Genomic DNA, 19,446 nt, shown 5'->3' on the forward strand with positions numbered 1-19,446 from the left:
TTATGGTGGTTTCTCTTCTGATTTAAGGGGTTTGGGTTCTTCCTGAGCTGGGGATGCCTACTGGGAGAATCTGAAGAAAGTAGACATATGCCTTGCCCGCGTCTGCCTTGCGCACTGGTATCATGGTAGCAGGGCAGAGTTGGGGTATACACACCTCCCTGAAATCAGAAGTTTTCCCATTTGAGCTTCACTTTCTTATCTGGAAATGGGACTAATAATATTGAGACTTTTTAAAACTTAGAAGATGGTATATCTAAACCAATGACTGACACCTACCTCATAGGTACTCACTTTATAGAATCTAGTAGTATCCATTTCAAAACAGAATTTCCCCTAGCAGTTCTCTGGTCACATTCTCCTTTTTTTCAGCAAAGGCCAGGAAAGTTCAGATGTAGATCTCAGAGCCGTTTGCCAAAGTGTTTGTAGGGTAACTTAAATGGTATTATCCAAAATAAGGTTTCTTGTCAGCCCCAGGAAATTTAACCAGAGGCTCTAAAGTCTTAATTATCACCCTAGCAATTGAGATAGTAAGTGTCCCAGATGCCTCCTTCTTGATGGCCCTGGGCCAGAAGAAACAAGTGTGTAGGACAGGTGGCCCCTGTTGTCAGGCTGAGGGAGCTGAAGGCTCTGATGGATGAAACTATGACTCTGAGTGTCAGGTAAGATATAGGAGTTAGGAGGGTAGATTCCTGTGGCCATCCCAGGGCCATTTGGCTGTCTCTATTCATCTATGTAATTACTGGAGGGATCCCTGCCTGCTTGCCTCAGCCCTGAGCAGAAATGGTCAAGGTTCAGATCTGACTGTCAAACAGATGCCTCTGGTCCTTTGGTTGTAGTATTGTCTTATAAAATTTTGTCTTATAAAAATTTTTTTTAGTATTGACTTATAATTTTTTTTTCCTTTTCATCTCATACTCCACTGCTCTCTACACTTCATTTTTGACACCGGATGTGTGGGAATTTCTCCCTTTCAGCAAGCAATTAATTCAGTGGACACCAGCTGGGTATCCTACAGGATAACTTACTGTGACACAATGTACCTACAGTTAGATTCCATAGTGAATCTGATAGGCAGCCACATACTACTATTTTCAATGCCAATAGCCAGTAGTAGGTTGTGGCCTGTGCTTCTGACTAGCCACCTACAGATTGGGGTTCCCATAGTCATAGGAGTCCTTCCTTGAATTCAATTAATTTGCTAGGATGGCCCCCAGAACCCAGTGAAACATTTATGTTTATTGGTTTATTATAAAGTTTATTACAAAGGATACCAGCAAACAGCCAGATGAAGAAATGCATTTGGCAGGCCCTGTGGGAAGGAAAGGGCCTTCTGTGCCTTCTCCAGGTGCACCACCCTCAGGCGTTTCCTGATGTGGGCTGTCTAGAAGCTTCTCCAAATCCTGTCCTTTTGTGGTTTTGTGGAGGCTTCATCATGTAGGTATAGTTGATTACATTTGGCCATTGGTAATCTACCCAAATTTCAGCTCCTCTCTCCTTCCTGGAGAATATGGGAGGAGGGGGCTGAATATTTCAAGCTCTAATCATGGTTTGATCTTTCTGGTGACTAGCCCCCATCCAGGAGCCCACCAAGGGTCACCTAACTAGAACAAAAGACACTCCTATCACTCAGGAAATTGCAAGGGATTGGGAGCTCTGCATCAGGAACCAGGGTCAAAGACCAAATATTAGAACAGAAGATTCTTCTAGCACCCCTGTAGCTCAGGAAATTATAAGGATTTTAGAAACTCTGTGCCAGAAAATTAAGTCAAAGTCAAAGTATATGTTTCTTATTAAATTGCAGTGTTACACAGGGTTTGCAACTAAAAGATCTGGGTTAAAAGACCAGAGGGAAAAGCAATTTCACCCTTCCCTCCTCAAAAACACATCCACACAGATGCATGTGCACTAACATATATGACATGCCTGGTATGTGCTTATGAAAAACTAAAAGACTTGGGTTCAAATCCTGCCACTGCCTCTTATTAGTTGTGACTTTGAGTAAATGACTTTGTCTCTTTATCTCTGTTTGTTTATTTATTTTTTTCATTTTATTTTGGTACCAGGGGTTGAACCCAGGGGTGCTTAACCACGGAGCCACATTCCCAGCCCTTTTTTAAAATATTTTATTTAGAGACAGGTTCTTGCTAAGTTGCTGAGGCTGGCTTTGAACTCATGATCCTCCTGCCTCAGCCTCCTGAGCCGCTGGGATTACAGGTGTGTACCACGATGCCCAGCTTTAGTTTCTTGATCTGTATAATAGGTGTAATAGCTACTTCCTTATGATTGTTATGAATATTAAGTTAATTAATGCTTATAAATTACTTAGAATATGCCTGGCTCATAATAAGCATTATAAGTCTTAATAAATCCCTGCTCAAGTTTTTTAAAGGCATGTGGGCACACATGTTGACATGTACATGAATTGCTATGTACATATTACACAGATACACATTCACATGCTCAAATGCTGGAGAGTTTCCTTCTTCCTCTTCTAGGGTGCATGTCTGGAACTTTGCTACTTGGTGGTTGGGTGGGTGAACATCAGAGTAAGTGACTGCTCCTCTTCTGGAGACACCCAGGACCTCACCATTGGTGTTTTCTTTACACCTTCCCTACTCCACCTTAGTGAAGATATTTGGAATGACCGTCTCAGGGAGAGAGGGGGCTTGAGCATCCCTGGTGGACTCCAAGGGGCCAGGAAGGGAAATAAGAGGAAGGGCACCAAGGATAGGCTCCTTGTCCTGGCCATGTCTTCAAGAAATGCTGTCTCTAGTCTCCCTCTTCACACGGGGCCCAGAACAAAGTCTGAATTGGGCAGAACCCATTAACCAAGAAGGTTGATTTAGTGGACCCCAGATCCCCTATATATTATCTCTTCCATGTAAGAATGTGACCAGGGTGACAGTTCTTGACCTAAAAGTATCTTCTGGAGGCAGGACTGTGGTGCCCAGGAAGGGGGGTGTCTGTGAGGTGTAAGAGTGGAGCCTCCGCAAGGAGAGTTTGCTGTTCTTCACCAAGGCAAGCCGTGCATGGGGAGGGCAGGGAGAAGGCTAGGAAATGAGAAAATGATTGTATTCTTATTTCCAATTTCTACCACATATCCAGGCTCCCCTCTTCTACGTTCTTCCAGAAGGCGGGAGCTCAGACATTTCCAGAGGCTAGTTTCTTCTTAGAACTGGAACTTCTTATCCTGTCAGAAAGGAAATGAGTTTTGTCTGACTGAGCTGGTCATGCCAGACAAGCCTCATTTCCTTCATTGGCAGAGTCCCGGGGCAGGGGGTGTGGCTGCTGCCTCCATCTGAACTTCAGAACCTGGACCCAGGATGTGAGGCAGAGGAAGCTGTGGGGCACAGTTGTTACGAGATGATAGGGTAAATAGACTGAAAATCAGAGGGAGGTGACACTACAAGGATATCCGCACTTTGTAAAGATGCATGCTAGGGTCACCACAGTGGGGACAGGGCATTAGAATGTCAGAGTGTATTTGTAGAAAGTGAATACCTCAGGCCACCAGGCAGGGAGCCAGGAAGAAACCATATGAACAACGGTCCTCTGGCTCTCTCTGCTGTCTTGCTTTCTGAGCAAGTCCGTTTCCCTTTCTGGGTCTCTGCTCTTTCATTTTATGACTTGCTCTGATCTTGGGTTTTTCTCTTGTCCCTTGAGGCTAACCTTTTCTGGGATCCTAAAGGAAATATCTCTGAGTCTTCATTTGTAAAAACAGTAGGACCATCCCTGCTGGCTCCTTCCCTCCCTCCCAGGGTCTCCTTGGGCATCAAGGATGAACTATTAAAGTTCCACCTGGTGAGGGAGGGAAGGCTGGAATGTTATTGCTGATGCCATTGCCCTCTTCTACTCAATGCCCCTCTGTCCCCTCAGTAGACTCTTCCTGCCCATGCTGACTGCTGTCCATCAGGAGCATCTCTCTCTTTCTCTGGTAGTACTGGGATTGAACCCAGATATGCTCTATCACTGAGCATCCCCAGCTTTTTATGTTTTACTTTGAGCCATGGTCTCATTAAATTGCCCAGGCTGGGCTTGAATTTGTGATCCTCCTGCCTCTGCCTCCTCAGTAACTGAGATTACAGTGTCTGGCTTCTTCCTTAAGTTTTCAAAACTCAACCTTGGGCCCGGGAGGTGGCTGAATGATAGAGTGCTTGCCTAGCACGTGCAAAACCTTGGGTTTTGCAACAACTGCAACACAACAACAGCAAAAACCCTTCAGGCTTGCTGATCATCCCCCGACCAAGCTCAGCAGGCAGCAGAATACCCAGGGCACCTGAGGGAAAAGTACAGGAATAAGGGGGTATCTGAGCCTTTGCTCAGCTCCTGGGAAGAGGTAGGATTAAAAGTGAAACTACCTCCATACTCAGATTCCTTTCAGCTGGCCCCTCTGCCTGTGACAAAAGGGCCTCAGACTTTTTGACCTTCAGAAGTTTCCCAGTGGAAATGCAAACAAAACAAAACAAACACAAGAATTTGCACCCATTAGGATGGCTATTATTAACAAATCAAAATAAAATTTAGCAAGGATATGCAGACATCAGATTCCTTGTATACTACTGGTGGGAATGTAAAATGGCGTGCCCCTGTGGAAAATGGAAGGCAATTCCTCAAAAAATTAAACAGAATTACCATATTATCCAGCAATTCTTTTCTGAGCATATACCCAAAAGAAATAAAAGCAGGGACTTGGACAGATATTTGTTCACAGTAGCATTATTAACAACAGCCAAAAGAAAATAATCCAAGTGTCCATAGATGAATGAGTGGATACAATGTGCTATATACATAAAATGGGATATTGTTTAACCTTAAAAGTAGAAGGAAATTCTAATATACACTACAACGTGGATGAACTCTGAAGACATTATGCTAAGTGAAATTCAGCACAAAAGGACAAATATTGTATGATTCCACTTACATGTGTTATCTAGAATAGTAGATTTCATGGAGACAGAAAGTAGAATGGTGGTTGCCATAGGGAGAGGAGAATGGGGAGTTAGTGTTAGATGAATACACAACTTTAGTTGAGGAAGATGAAAAAAAAAAAAGATTCTGGAGGTGAATGGTGGTGCTGGTAGCACAAGAATATGAATGCCACAGAATGATAGGTCTTAAAATGGTTACGGAGATAAATTTTGTTACTTATATTTTATCACAATTTTAAAAATAAAAAAAGCAGGCTCCCTGAGGTCAAGGCCTCACCTCATCTGTTTTAATGTGAAAGTGACAGGATATGGTGGTTAATCCCAGAATTCACAGGGAGTTTTGAGAGAGGGGTGGGTTGGACACATGGGACATGCCACCTGAGGACTGGCAAATCATAGGGACTCAACTTGGTTGCTGAATCCAGCTTGTCACTCTGCCCCAAAGGATTAGCTTTTCAATTGCTACTTTTTCCCAAGATAAACATTGTTCTTCTTTAGGGAAGCTAAGCTATAGCAAAGCTATGACATAGGTAGAATGATTCCTTAGCATGTAAGGCTTGGGTGGAAAAGGTGAAGCCTGGGCTCAGGAAGTACCTTAGGATCAGAGAGCAATATGGAATTTATTCCCAGAATGCCCACTAGGCTCCCATTTATTGTTGGCAGAAACTAGAAATTGGGCTGCATTCTTTTTTTTAATATTTATTTTTTTAGTTGCAGTTGGACACAATACCATTATTTTATTTATTTATTTTTATGTGGTGCTGAGGATCAAACCCAGAGCTTCGCACATGCTAGGCGAAAGATCTACCACTGAGCCACAACCCCGCCTGGGCTGCATTCTATTGAAAGGAAGAAATGACAGGCTGGGACTAGATTATACCTGAGGATAAAAATGGAGAGAGTCGGCTATACAGGTTCTGTCTAGATTGAGACTGGGTCCCTTGATGTTAGGACTGGAACCCTGAGTTCTGTGTCAGATCCTAGAATCTGGAGGTTGAGTGGGACACTCAGGAGAGATGGACTCATGATTTGGTGTTGGCAAGAGTGCTGCCAGCCTTTCTGGGAGTGGAATGTAGAGAACTAAATCTTAAAAGTGGATTTACCCACTAACCCCACAATTCAGCTTTTAGGAATCCAGTCCAAGAAAACAACCTACTCCCTGTTTGAATATGCATGGGCAGCCACATTTACCCTAGTAACCCCTATAGCCATGGAAAATGAGAATCACCAGCAATAGGTGGCTGTGCTAAGTAAAATGATGTACATCCAAACAAGTACTATGCAACCACTGAGAAAGAAGTGGATCTATATTTATTGATTGGAAAGAGGTCCAAGGAGAAAAATCAAACAACAGAATGGTATTTCCATACATGGAAGGGAAATGGATGAATAATTTAGTGCAGAAATTACTTCATAATTGTGGGAGCAGATGCATGAGAAAAGTTGGGGATGATTTTCCCTTCTCTGCACAGCCTGAGGCCAGGCTCTTGCTCTGGGTACCCCTATAAAGGGGTAACAACTTTTAACGTTTCTGGAACTGCCTGAGAACTAAGACTTTTTGTTGGCCCCATTGAGACAACAAGCTGAGGCTCGGGTTGTAGCTCAGTGGTAGAGCACTAACATGTTCAAAGACCTGGGTTCTATCCCCAGCACTGAAAAAAAAAAAAAAAAAGAAGAAGAAGAAGAAAGAAAGAAAAAGTACTCGGAGAGAGAAAACAAGCTGCATTGAACCCCTGGAGGGCTTATTTCCTGTAGGTTTCCCCAGACTTGGAAGGGAGATGGGGACTTCCTCCCCTGGGGACTAGTGGTAGACTGAGCCCTCTTCACATGTGGCAGGATGAGGCCTGGCTGTGGGGATATCCAAGAAAGGTGAACACAGACTGGGGGGGCTTCTAGTAGTTCTCTCAGATTTAGGAAAAGTTCTGAAATTTCTTGCCACTCTTTCTTGAAGGCAACAGACTTCTCATGCCTATTACACTTGTATTTAAAAAAAAATTAAAGAAGAAGAAGACCACCACCACTACCAACAACAAGGAAGTGCTGTGACCTGGCTCTGGCCTGAAGTGGCTGATGAGGGCTCTGGGAGGAGCAGGAGTCTGAGAAGAAGTGAGGGGATTCTCTACCAATGGAACTTTGGTCCTAGGATCTAGGAACTCCAGATTCTGCCTAGGGAGGCCCTGACATCTGGATTTTGACACAGACTTGAGCCTGACTTTGTCCAAGACTCATTTCCGGGCCAGATGGGAATGCTGGACAGTTGGCCTGTGCTTCTGGACCAGGTCCTTGCCTGGGAGGTGTGTGCCAGGCTGTGACCAGAAAGAGTGTAAGCCTCTACACTTGAGTTCTATCTTGTGGAATGCCAAGGGCTCCGTGCCCAGCCCTGCCCCACCCTGCTCAGTTCCATGGAGCTAGGCCAGCTGGAGCTTTCTGTACTAAAAGCCTTAGATAGAGTGAGTCACCAGAGATTATCCAGTCAGGACCATTGGGCCATTAGAGGGGCCCTTAGAATGCTCCCTGACCATGAAAGTGTACTATTGCTGTGGTTGCATTGTCTTTGGTCTCCCCTGATGACAAAAAGGACAGGGAACAGGCTAGCTTTAAGGCTCCAGCCCTGCAGGTCCCAGCTTCACCAAAGGCAAACAGACGGGAGGGAGCAGGGGAGAGTGGGAATGGGTAGACTCTGAATTGCTGTGCAATATTAGTCCTTCTTCTGGTTCACCCCTTATGAGCACACTCAGAAATTACCACCTGCTCTGTGTTACAATAATTCCCATCACTGGAAACTTAGGCTCAGGGAGGTCACATGACTTGCCAGAGTGTCTGACCCCAACCTTCTGAGTCCCAGCCCAGGCCTCTGGCCACTGGACCAGCTTCTCATCCAGCCTCACTAGTTCTTTCCATGACACAGTATGGGAGCTGGAGGCTGGAGGCTGGGGGGTACATTGCCCCTGGTCTCAATCAGAGTGGCCTTTGCAGTGTTGCTGAGATAAGTGTTAGATACAGGACTAGACCCAGGATCTTCTCTCCAGTGAGACTTTGTATGTTTTGTTTTTCTTTGCCTTTACAGTTTTAGAGGACTTAGGAACCTGGAAGACTTGGCAGCCACAGCTTCCTGTGCTGGGGCACCAGTGTTGCTTTTGCTTGTGAGACATATAGGAATGGTTAACGCGGAAATTATCTGTAAAGGTGCAAGAAGGACTGAGGCATGGGGAAGAGGGTGGAAGGGAATCCTCTGGGGGCAAAGAAGTCACATGAACCTGAAGAAGTAGGGCTTTCTGCCTCTGGAAGCCTCACCGTGGGCAGCAATACCAGTCCCTAGTTCTTCATCCTCCCGGACCTGTCCCTGCCCTGGGCCAGCACCTAGTGTACAGGATCTCACTATAGTATCTGTCCCAAGGCTGCAGGAACCCAGAGGGACGGTAGAAGCATCTCTGCTGAAGTCTGGATCCCTGCTCAACTTTCCTTTTGGGCACCTCTCCTCCTCCACCCGGTGAGGTCAATTGCCACACTGTTATTCTACTCCCCACCCCCGCATATTCTCAATCAAAGACAATTTCCTAAGTAAAGCCAGGGGCTGTGGTTTGTTTTGATGATTCATGATTTTTAGACAGGCTGAACCAAGAGCTCTAAAAAGTAGGTTTGGGAATAACTTTGTCAACTCCAGACCCCAATGATTTGTGTTTTATGTGGTTTGCTCTGGATAAACACTTACCAAGCCACAGTGAGACTGTGGAATGGGGAGAAAAGAACTACAGGCTGGGGACAGGAGGAATTACGCCACCCCCCCCCCCCAAAGCCAGTTTAACTGTTGGGCACGTATCTCAGACGTCAATGTGGCCATTCCTGGTAGCTCTGAATGTCTGTGTCTGACTCTGATGCTGTGTGTCTCTCCCCCTGCCCTGACTTGTCCATTTGTGTTTGCCTGATGGAACTTGGCCCTGCTGGCTCCAAACATCTGTCGACACTCTTCCTGGCTTGTGCCTACTCTATCTTTCAGGTTCACCATCCATAACTTCCATGAGATTGTTCCAGGGCTTTTCTTCATGGGCCCGACAAACCCTTCCCTGGCTCCTCTCCACTTCTGAGGCAAGGACACATGCTAGCACACTGCTGGGGATGCCTCACTTTTGGAGAGTGTGGGCAGCACAGGGAACTGAGGAAGCCCTGGCCTGGGAGACCACAGTTGACTCTTGAGGAAATAAGGTCAGATCATGCCTCTCTAATCCTTATCTAGAAACTTGGTGGGATGACTGTGAAGGCCCTTTAGAGCTGCCAGCTTATTCTAAGAAAATTCTCTGGGGTGATTTTGGACTTTATTTCTCCAGCCCTCCAGCCAATTTCAAGGTTGCTGGAAGCCTAAGGGCTCTCATTCTCCCCTAAGGCCCCAGGGCTAGAAACAAAGGTTCACTTTGTCAACCCAGGAAACCTGGGTAGGGAAGTAGGAAGAAGGGGCAACCCCTGGCAGATCCAAGGAACCCCAAGGGAATGGCAGAGTCCAAAGGGAAATAGGCCTTTGCTGTAAGTTTTCCTGGAAGGGCCTGTTGCTTTTCCTTCTTCAGTTTGCCTCACCCCTTGGACTGAAGCCTCAAAAACACGAAAATTCCACTTATAAAGTGAGACATCAAACTTGTTCTGAGTGTCTCTGATGGCCCAGTTCCTGCTTCCTCCCAAACGCTGCCTGAGGCAGACCCAAAGGGGACCTCAAAACATCACCCCCTCATTGCTCCGTGGGATTTCTCCAGCCATGAGCACCTGGGCTGAAAGGTTGGTCTCCTGCCAGTCCCCCTGTGGGAAGCCAGCCAAAGGGCCACTCTCTTTCTAGGTGACCTGGTGCTCAGGTGACAGCTGCACTTGACAATTGGAGGGGACCCACCAGGGGCTTTAGGGCTGTGGGCCAAGGCCATGCCTGCTTACCTGGAAGGCAGTAATTAATTTCCTCAGTGCCACAGGCTCCCCAACAAGAGTTCATAGCACTGCTGGGTGACAAAGCACTCCCACACTTGGAGGGCCTGTTGCTCACAACAATTTTGCGAAGTGACAAGTGATTGGAAATGTGTACTATGGATTTAAGAGCTAGACACATTTGGATTCAAGTACCTGGCTTCACCAATCATCATTGTAGGATTTTGGGCAAATGATTAAAAAAAAATTTTTTTTTAGTTGTAGATGGACACAATATCCTTGTTTTATCTATCTATCTATCTGTTTGTCTATCTATCTATCTATTTATTTATTATGTGGTGCTGAGGATTGAACCTAGTGCCTCATGCAAGCGAGGCAAGTGCTCAACCACTGAGCTACAACCCCAACCCTGGGCAAATGGCTTTTTCCATACTGATAGTCAATTATCCCAGTCCCATATATTGACAAGGCTGTCATCCCTTCCCCATAGTCCTACAGTGCCACCTTCGTTATAAAGAAAGTGTTCAGACCTGTGAGGAGTTGTTCTAGACATTCTAATTCATTCTCTATCAGTGCCACTACCATATTGTCTTAATTAGTGTAACTTTTTTTTTTGAGAGAGAGAGAGAGAGAATTTTTTAATTTTTTTTTTTAAAGTTTTTGGCGGACACAACATCTTTGTTTGTATGTGGTGCTGAGGATCAAACCGGGCCACATGCTTGCCAGGCAAGCGCGCTACCGCTTGAGCCACATCCCCAGCCCAATTAGTGTAACTTTTTTTTTTCTTTGGGTATTTGAGATTGAACCCCAAGGGTTTATTACTTTATTACTGAGCCACATTTCCAGTCATTTTTATTTTTTATTTTGAGACAGGTCTTGTCAAGTTGCTGAGGGTCTTGTTAAATTGCCGAGGCATCCTCCTCCCTCAGCCTCCTAAGTCACTGGGATTATAGGCATGCAGCCCAGCTTAGTGCAGCTTCTTAATAGATTTTGTTCTTTTTCTTTATGAGTGTCTTGGCCCTTGCAGTTCCATATAAACGTTATAATTAGCTTGTCAAAGGATTAGGGATGCAGCTCTGTGGTAGAGCATTTGCCTGTTATGCATGAGGCCCTGGGTTCAATCCCCAGCATCACACACACAGATATAGTCATATAGATATATATACACACACATATATAAAATCAGCTTATCAACATCCACTGAAAACAATCCCACCAGTTGTGAAATTTTGATTGAAATGACTGTGAATCTAGGGCTTATGTTTTTTTATTTTTCTTTGACACATGCACTCTACCACTGAGCTACACCCCCAGCCTGAGATTTTATACCTTTACAATCTTGAGACTATGAATAAGGCCCTGGGTCTAATCCCAGCCCCAGAACAAACAAATAAATAAGACATTAAGACTTCAATCTAAAAAAGAATGACTTAATGACATTTTTCAAGTAAATGGATGGATCTGGAGACTATTATGCTAAGTGCATTAAGCCAATCCCCCCAAACCAAAGGTCAAATGTTTTTGCTGATATATGAAATTAACCAATGATGGGGTGGGGGGAATAGATATTCAGTAGATTAGACAAAGGGGAATGAAAGGAAAGGAAGGGGGATAGGAAAAGGAAAGACAGTGAAATGAATCCAAAATAATTTTCCTATGTACTTATATGAATACATTGTAGTGAATCCTACCATCATGTACACTCATAAGAAGGGGGGTCCTAACTACAGGGGGTCCTAACTAGAATAGGATATATTTCATGCCTGTACAATTATATCAAAACAAATTCTACTGTCATGTATAACTAAAAATAACCAATTAAAAAATCTAGAATTTCCAATTTACCATTGAATTTTAAAAAAGAAAAAAAGTAATTTGCCTCTGGGCCATCCATTTTAGCTAGCCTCAGGGGAAAAAGTAGTCACAAACACCTATTTATTATCTCTTCTATGCCTTCAAGCATATTTGTTTTATATTTTTCAGATGTCTTCAGCAAGAGGACTGGAACAATAAGCAAGAAGTGAAATTCTACTTGACTTTCTGAGCCTCAGTTTTCTCTAGATGAGATCCTTGGTGTGCCTATTAGATATAGCAAATGGAAATCATCAGTGATCTTGACAAGAGAAGGTTTTGTGGAATAGTAGAAGAAAGTCATATTGGAATAGGGTAGAGTAAATAGGGTAAGGGAGTAGAAATACCATTTGGGAGAAACTTCCTAGAAATTTGTCTTTGAAGGAAAGCAGAGAAATGGAGTGGATATGAAATGGAATGATTTGAGTCAAGGAAGAATTTTACCAATGAAAGACATTAGAGCATGTTTATATGCTGATGGAAAAATTTATGCTGGTGAATATATTTTCTATCTCTATGACAGATATCTTTCTCATAGTAAATTACAAGCTAACTTTCTATGTCTGCCTCATAGTGGTGTTTTAGTTAGTATGAGCAAACCAGTTCAGGCCAGCTTTAGCCAGCCTTTCTTATCAAATCCCCAGCCCCTTCCATTTCTTTCAATTTTTGCCTCATGTTATCCTTGGCCATAGACCAACCCCCCATTACCCGATCAAATGCTCCTGACTGAACCAGGGCTACCAGTTTCCAACTCCTCCTACATGGAGCTACCAGAGTCATTCACATTAATTATGTTCTAGGCACACACTCTTAATTATATTTATTTACACTTTTTATTACACATCCATATTTATTATGTGCTAGGAGTTGGGAGCTCTACAATTGAAATTTAAACATGTCAGTCTCCCATTTAGTAATACCTCCAGACTCCCTTATTTTCTTCAGGCTGAAGCATTAGTTTCTAACCTGTCTCTCCGGCTTCACTTTTCTCATCCTTGATCCTCCTCCCTAGCAGGCTGCCGAGTATGGGTAAGGCTGGTTTATCAGGGAAAGAGATGCTTGGGTTGGGGATGGTGAAGTCTCTGGGTGTCAGACTGTCTGCTCAGCCCTGCCATCTGTCCCAGTGGCACCCTGCACTGGGGGAAGGCTCTGATCCCCCTAAGAGCCCCTAGGGCAGCATTTGAGCCAGAATGCCAGTTCCAGGGAGACAAAGGTAGGAACAAACATCCTGGACTAGTGAGCCAGGGCTGGGTTGTGCCAGGGCCTGTTTCTAACTTGGGAGAGGCTTCGGGTTTCTGTCCTTTTACTAAGAACTGTGGATGTGCCACGTGGACACCACAGTGGCCAGAGTCAACAAGAAAAACAATACCCGGGGGAAAATCAAACTCCCTTAAGTCACAGAACGGTGGTGTGTATGTCAAAGTTTCCAAGTCTGTCACATGATATGCGTGTCTTTATATATGTGTCACATCTGTGCATGTGTCCTATTGTGTGTACCCCTCTCTGTTGTATACTGGAAGGGAGAAGTGTTGTGTCCTGTATCCATGAATTTGTAGATGCCTGCCTATACTGTGTGTCTGTATGTATCTGCATGTCTGTCTGCATTGTGTCTGGGTATATCTGATATGTTTGTGTATATACATATTTATATGTATTTGCCCCCAAATTTCATTGTTTCCTCCACTCTCATATTTCCCCTTCTCTCCATTTCAGCCTCTCCCTCTTGTGGTCATGTCCTGAATCCTGTCATAAGTAAGAAAGGCTCCACCTCAGAAGAGTCAAAATCCAATCTCTCCATTCTCACACACATCTCTTTCTCTTTAGTTCTTGCACATTATCTTACCAAACCTGCCTTCACCTCCTAGAGGCCTCCAGACTTTCACAGCCCAGTCGTTCTCTTCTCAGCACCCTTAATGTTCTAGCCCCGCCTTCTATGGCCCCATCCACTTAATCTTCAATAATACAGTTAAGCCTTAAAGAAAAGCTCACAGCTGGGTAAATGGACCCACCAGGAACTGAACACCTGTAGCCACAGCTGGGGATTCCTCAACCTGATAAACTGCCTTTCCTCTCCTATTCCCTCAGCAATTCCTTTTCCCACCTGCACCATCTTTCCCCACCCCAAGTGCTGTGATCTCAACACAAAGACCTTGCCTTATACCACATCACAGAAAAAACCGGAGGTGAGGGTTATGAACTTTCTCCATTTCCTGCCCCCTCCCACTTCTAAACATACCTGTAGCTGCCCATCCCCCTTCTCATCGCCTTTCCTGTGTCTTGGTGTCCTCACTCATATCCAAGGCTAGGTCCATCCTAGGCTGGGATATGCAGAGCTCAGGGGTAGAGCACTTGCCTAGCACACAAGACTCTGGGCTCAGTCCCCAGTCTGTTAAAAAAGAAAGCAAAATAGGCCCTGAAAAAAAATCCATCTCAGCTGTCTTTCATCAGTATTCTTTTAACCAAAAATGACAGAATCCCAAGTCAAACCAGTTTAGGGAAAATAAGGGATCTTTTCCCAAGTCACACAACCAGGATACCCAAGTTGTATCCTTTTTAGGAAAAGCTAGATCATTTGTTTGAACATGGATCAATTATGTGCCTCAGTTTCCTCATTTGTAAAATGGGATATAAATAGTCTCTAGTAGTCTCTGGAGTGCTTACCCACTGAGCCACAACCCAGCCAGTTTTGTTTTGTTTTGAGATAGGGTCTCACAAAGTTGCTTAGGTATCACTAAGTTGCTGAGGCCAATTTTGAACTTGCAGTCCTCTTGCCTTAACCTCCCCAGCCACTGGGATTAGAGGTGTGTGCCATTGCACCTGGCCCACATAGAGTTTTAGTAGGGAAGAAAAACAACCAGAAACCCAGATAGTACTCTTGGTGGCTCTCAAGCCTCTTTTGCACTACACAGCTTGTTTCAATCTTTTCTATGCAGCCTGGCTTTCTCTGCTTCCTAGTCATATAAAAGAAAGTGACTGTTCAAAATCTTCATCACTTCAGGCCAGTTGAAATGAGACTATTTTGGTCCCAAGTCTTAATGTCCAGAAAAGAGAATCCAATCAACTTATCTTGGGTCAGGATCTACCACTGGGCCATTAAATATGGTGGGAAGAGAAATACCTGACAGAATGTGGCTTATGTTGGCTTATCCCTGGGGGTGGTTGGAGCACCACAGGGAGAAAGGGGAATTGTGAGCTTTCCAGACACCCCAAAAACTATCCACTGCAATGATAGAAATGGAGAATCCCTTGATATTCTGTGGGCAGGGATAATATGGGGAATAAGGGTGAAATCTTCCCCTTGATCTAGTTAAAGGAATGCCAGACATACCAGGTATATACGTTTAGTACTTATTCTGTGCCCTAAAGTGCCTGGAAGTTGTAGAAAAGCAGTATGGGAAGGAGGTCATAGATGCCATTTAAAAGGACAATTACACTGGGAAATCCCATGGGAAAAGTACAAGAAGCTAGGGCTCGTTGTGACTGGCCCTGTGGATTCTGTTTGCACAGATCCAAGATCAAAGGTGCCCTAAGGGAAACCTCTGCAAACTGCAAGTGCTAACAAGTCATGGTGTGGGGAGCTGACCTCTCACCTGAACTCAGCCTTGTGGCAAAATGCTTTCTGTATAAACAGAGGAGGTGCTGGTTTCATGCTTCATTGTGGATTTGTGTCACAGAGGCTTAATTGACCAGTGGAATGAACACAGGGATTCCTGTGGTCAGAACAAAGTGGAGGACCAGCCAGCCACCATTTGGTGGCACAGGTATAAGCCCATCTGTTTTTTTTTAATATTTATTTTTTATTTTTAGATGGACACAATATCTTTATTTTATTTTTATGTGGTGCTGAGAATCAAACCCAGTGCCTCATGCATGCTAGGCGAGCACGCTACCACTTGAGCCACATCCCCACCCCCTAAGCCCATTTGTTTGAGTGGCATCTCACTGATGAGACCAGTAGTCCTTCATTCCCACACTGACCAGTTTTAGACTTAATTTTGACTTACAGTATTCACTTTCTCATTGTTTTAAGGAAAACAAAAAACAAAAAGGCTTTGACTTTTTAATAGATAATAATGATAGCACTCTTTATTCAGTGCTTACTATATCCCCACTTACTGTTCTAAGTGTTTTATATGCATAAACTTATTTAATCCTTATACATTTTGAGACAGATATTATCATTATTCTTATTTTAACTTCTCTGACCAGGGCACAGAGAAGTTGAGCAATTTACCTAAAGTCACACAGCTGGTATATTGTATAGCTGGGATTCTGACCCAGGCAATATGTGATCTTAACTGCTCTCCGTACTGCTGCTCTCATTCCGGCAATGTGTATTTGTTTTAGGCTCTTTTGGAAGCAAGCAGAACTTCCTAGAAGGTACTAGAAGATTAGAAGGGATAGGAGTGGGCTAAAAGAAAAGAGATGGAAGCTGTGGAAATCTAAGAATAGGTAACACAGGGCTGCCAAGCATTTAGAAGCCTGGTAATGGAAGTTCTCTCGGGCTCAAAGTTCACTCTAGCATTCTCAGCAGAAAGGTGAAGTTCAAGGCTCCCCACTCCCCTGCGCCTCTATGAACCTCACTCCCCAGGTTTCCCGTGTCCTCTATGCTCCGTTTATATATGTACTCACCAGCTTTCCTTTCCTCATCTCAATATCTTTTCTTTCTCTTCTGAAAAAATGCCACATTCCTTTTTTACTCATCTCACGTCTCTAGACCTTTCCCTTAGGACCTTTTTGCACTTGCTCCTAAATGTCTTGGTTTCTCCACATTTTCCAGGTCTTTCTAAGGCAGAGAGAAAAACTAAGTGGCTCAACTCATTTTCTTGAGCCAGTGCAGGTTGTAAGATACTGATCAGCCTATGGTTCAGCTGCTCTTGGAGCTGATATCTACCTGTAGTGCAGTCAGTTGGGACTAGTGGTGGGGACCGACATCACATGGCATAAACACAGTCACCTACAGTTGTCCTTTTAGATAGTGGTATGGATGAGATGTTTGTTTGTTTGTTTGTTTGTTTTTAGAAGGTGCCTCTATGACAGGTAAGTGTAATGCAAGTTCTGTCCAAGCATCACACCTTCAGGCTAATACTAATCTTTGTTCCCCAATTCAGTCACATTTTCTTCACTTCCTAGGAAGAATTCTTCCCCCTCTGCTTCCCTCCAATCCCATGGGCCTGGGCACTTTCTACTTACTTGGCTAGTCCATCAAGGACAGCTATCTGCAGTCATTAATTCAGGCATTGGACAAATAAGGCCGGGAAGGGACAGGAGTCAGCAGAAATAGGTTTTTATAAGCTTGAGACTCCCTCATTGTGAGATTTGGGTGGGGCCTTTCATTACCTCCTCTGTACTTTCTTGTCTTTGTGATGGGGCTCGTTAGTGCCCTGTAGCAGTCCTGTAGAGCAGAACGCCAGATGACCTGAGACTGGTGTGGATGCTTTGGAAAATGGTCCTTCCACAGTCCCAGGGTACATGTATGTGGTCAGATAATTCCATTATCCTTGCCAGTGTTGGCTTTCTCTTAGTAAAGTACAAGTGCTGCTGCCTTGACCAGTGTATCTGCAGAAATAGGATGGGTGTTTGGGAAAGGTTTTTGTCCCTGATAAAAATTGACCCATGAAGAGAATTTCATTTTCTGGTGCAGAGGTCAGGTGGCCAAGGCAGGAGGATGCCAAGTTTGGGGGCAGCCTGGGTAGTTAGACACTGTCTCAAATAAAAGAATAAGAAGGGCTAGGGATGAAGTTCAGTGGTAGAGCACTTGCCCCTCATGTGTGAGGCCTTGGTTTCAATCCCCAGTATTGGGAAAAAAAAAAAGAAGGAGTTTGTAGTTTGTGTTAGAAGATTCTCTAAGCCATGTCTGGCCACAAGCAGGTAGAATCATGTGGTAATTTTTCTCTAGACTTTGCCTTATCATGTGAGGTGAAATTGGTCTTGTTTAGAAGGAAGTAAAGTCAAACTTTCACCCAGTTTGGCTCTCAAATATTGACTTTGCCTTCTACTTCTTTTATCCAGGAGACCAAGGGATCTCTCTCTTCTCTCTCTCTTCTTAATAACTAGTTAAGACATCTAGAACCAGGGTTTCCAATGGTAGCTTTTCTGTGGCTGTCCTGCCCTCTGCTGGCTTAGGGAGGTGAGCTGCCGATAATGGACTTCTGGGAAGGGTCAGCTTTCTGGAAAAGTGGGGACATGAGTAGGATTTCCCTCAGTGTTACTATGGGCAGTTTGTTCTAGAAATCATGTCCAGAAATCTCTGACTTAGTCTCTGAGAATGGGATGGGAAGATTCCTGGGGAATACCACTGTCTGGTTTAGAGGTTAGAAGTTGTCTCTCTGTGTGTGCCTGTTTGAGATTTTTTTTGTCCATATATGGATGAGGGAAGTATAAGAGACCTCACTTGTCTAGTGTTAAAAATAAAGTTTCCTAGACAAAGGGATCTTTAGAAATTGGCAAAGTTTATCAACTTGCTAACAAGAGATCAACAAAGTAACAAAAGCTATGCTTCTAGGTCTGGAAAGAGATGGAAATTGATTACATAGTTGGGATACTTATATAAAAAACTAGTTTAGGGGTAACAACCCTTCCCTAACTAGGAAAATTGCAGTTTCAGGGATGGATATGTGGCTGAATTTCAGCGTGCCGCTTTAGTGTATGGTAGGCCTGTGATTCAATCCCCAGTACCACACGCAAAAAAGCAAAGAGTGCAGTTTCATTATATATGATAACAAAAACATCATAATCCAATCCAACTTCTCAGAGGAAAAATAGATGAAGAAAGCAGAGGCACAGGGGCACTAGCTGTCAATCAGAGATTAAAAATTCAATACATCAACAATGCTTTGTGTTGCATGCCTATTTATTACACCAGCTACTCCAAAGGCAGAAGCAGAAGGACTGCAAGTTCGAAGCCAACCTAGGCAACTTAGTAGACCCTGTCTCAAAATAAAAAATAAAAAGGGTTGGGATATAGTTCAGTGGATACAGTAACTGTAGGTTCAATCCCTACTAACTTACAAAGAAATTAAATTTAATTTAAAAAATTCAAAACATTTAAGAAGCAAAGCAGTAACATTTCATGTCTTAAGGTTGATGTCCATGATCTGACTGACACGGATGCATAAACCACAGGCACAGCAGTAAATAACAAGTTCTGACATGAAATAAAGTACTAGGCACTAGAGATTTTCTCAAGCAGCAAGCAAGGTAAACAGAATACAGTTCCAGCCCCAAATCCCTGCAGTTTATACCCTTTCATCTTTCTTCTTCTCTTCCTCCTTCCCTTTTCTACCCTCTTTTTGTTTGGAGGTCCTGGGAGACCAAGGGATGTCTCTCCTCTCTCTCTCTTCTTAATAACTAGTTAAGACGTCTAGAACCTGGGTTTCCAATGGTTCTAGATGTCTTAACTAGCAATCCAGTGAATGGGGAAGCTAAGGCAGGAGGATCACAAGTTTGAGATCAATCTCAGCAAGTCAGCAAGACCCTGACTCAAATAATAATAATAATAATAAAATAAAAAAATAAAAATTAAAAGAGTTGGAAATGTAGTTCAGTGGTAAAGCACCCCTGGTTTAAATCCCCAGTACTGAGAAAAATAAGGTGAGGTTGATGGTAAATAAAGGACAATGTGAAAAGTGTACAGTGAAAACCCTCTGGGTTTGATAACCAGAACCATAGAGAGGGAGAGGGAGAGGGAGAGGGGGAGGGGGAGAGGGAGAGAGAGAGAGACACATACACATAGACAGACAGACACAGAGACAGAGATACTACA

This window comes from Marmota monax, unplaced genomic scaffold (assembly GCF_021218885.2).
Source record: "Marmota monax isolate L192 unplaced genomic scaffold, Marmota_monax_Labrador192_F-V1.1 WCK01_AAM20220418_F8-fsc00069, whole genome shotgun sequence".
Lineage (NCBI taxonomy): Eukaryota > Metazoa > Chordata > Mammalia > Rodentia > Sciuridae > Marmota > Marmota monax.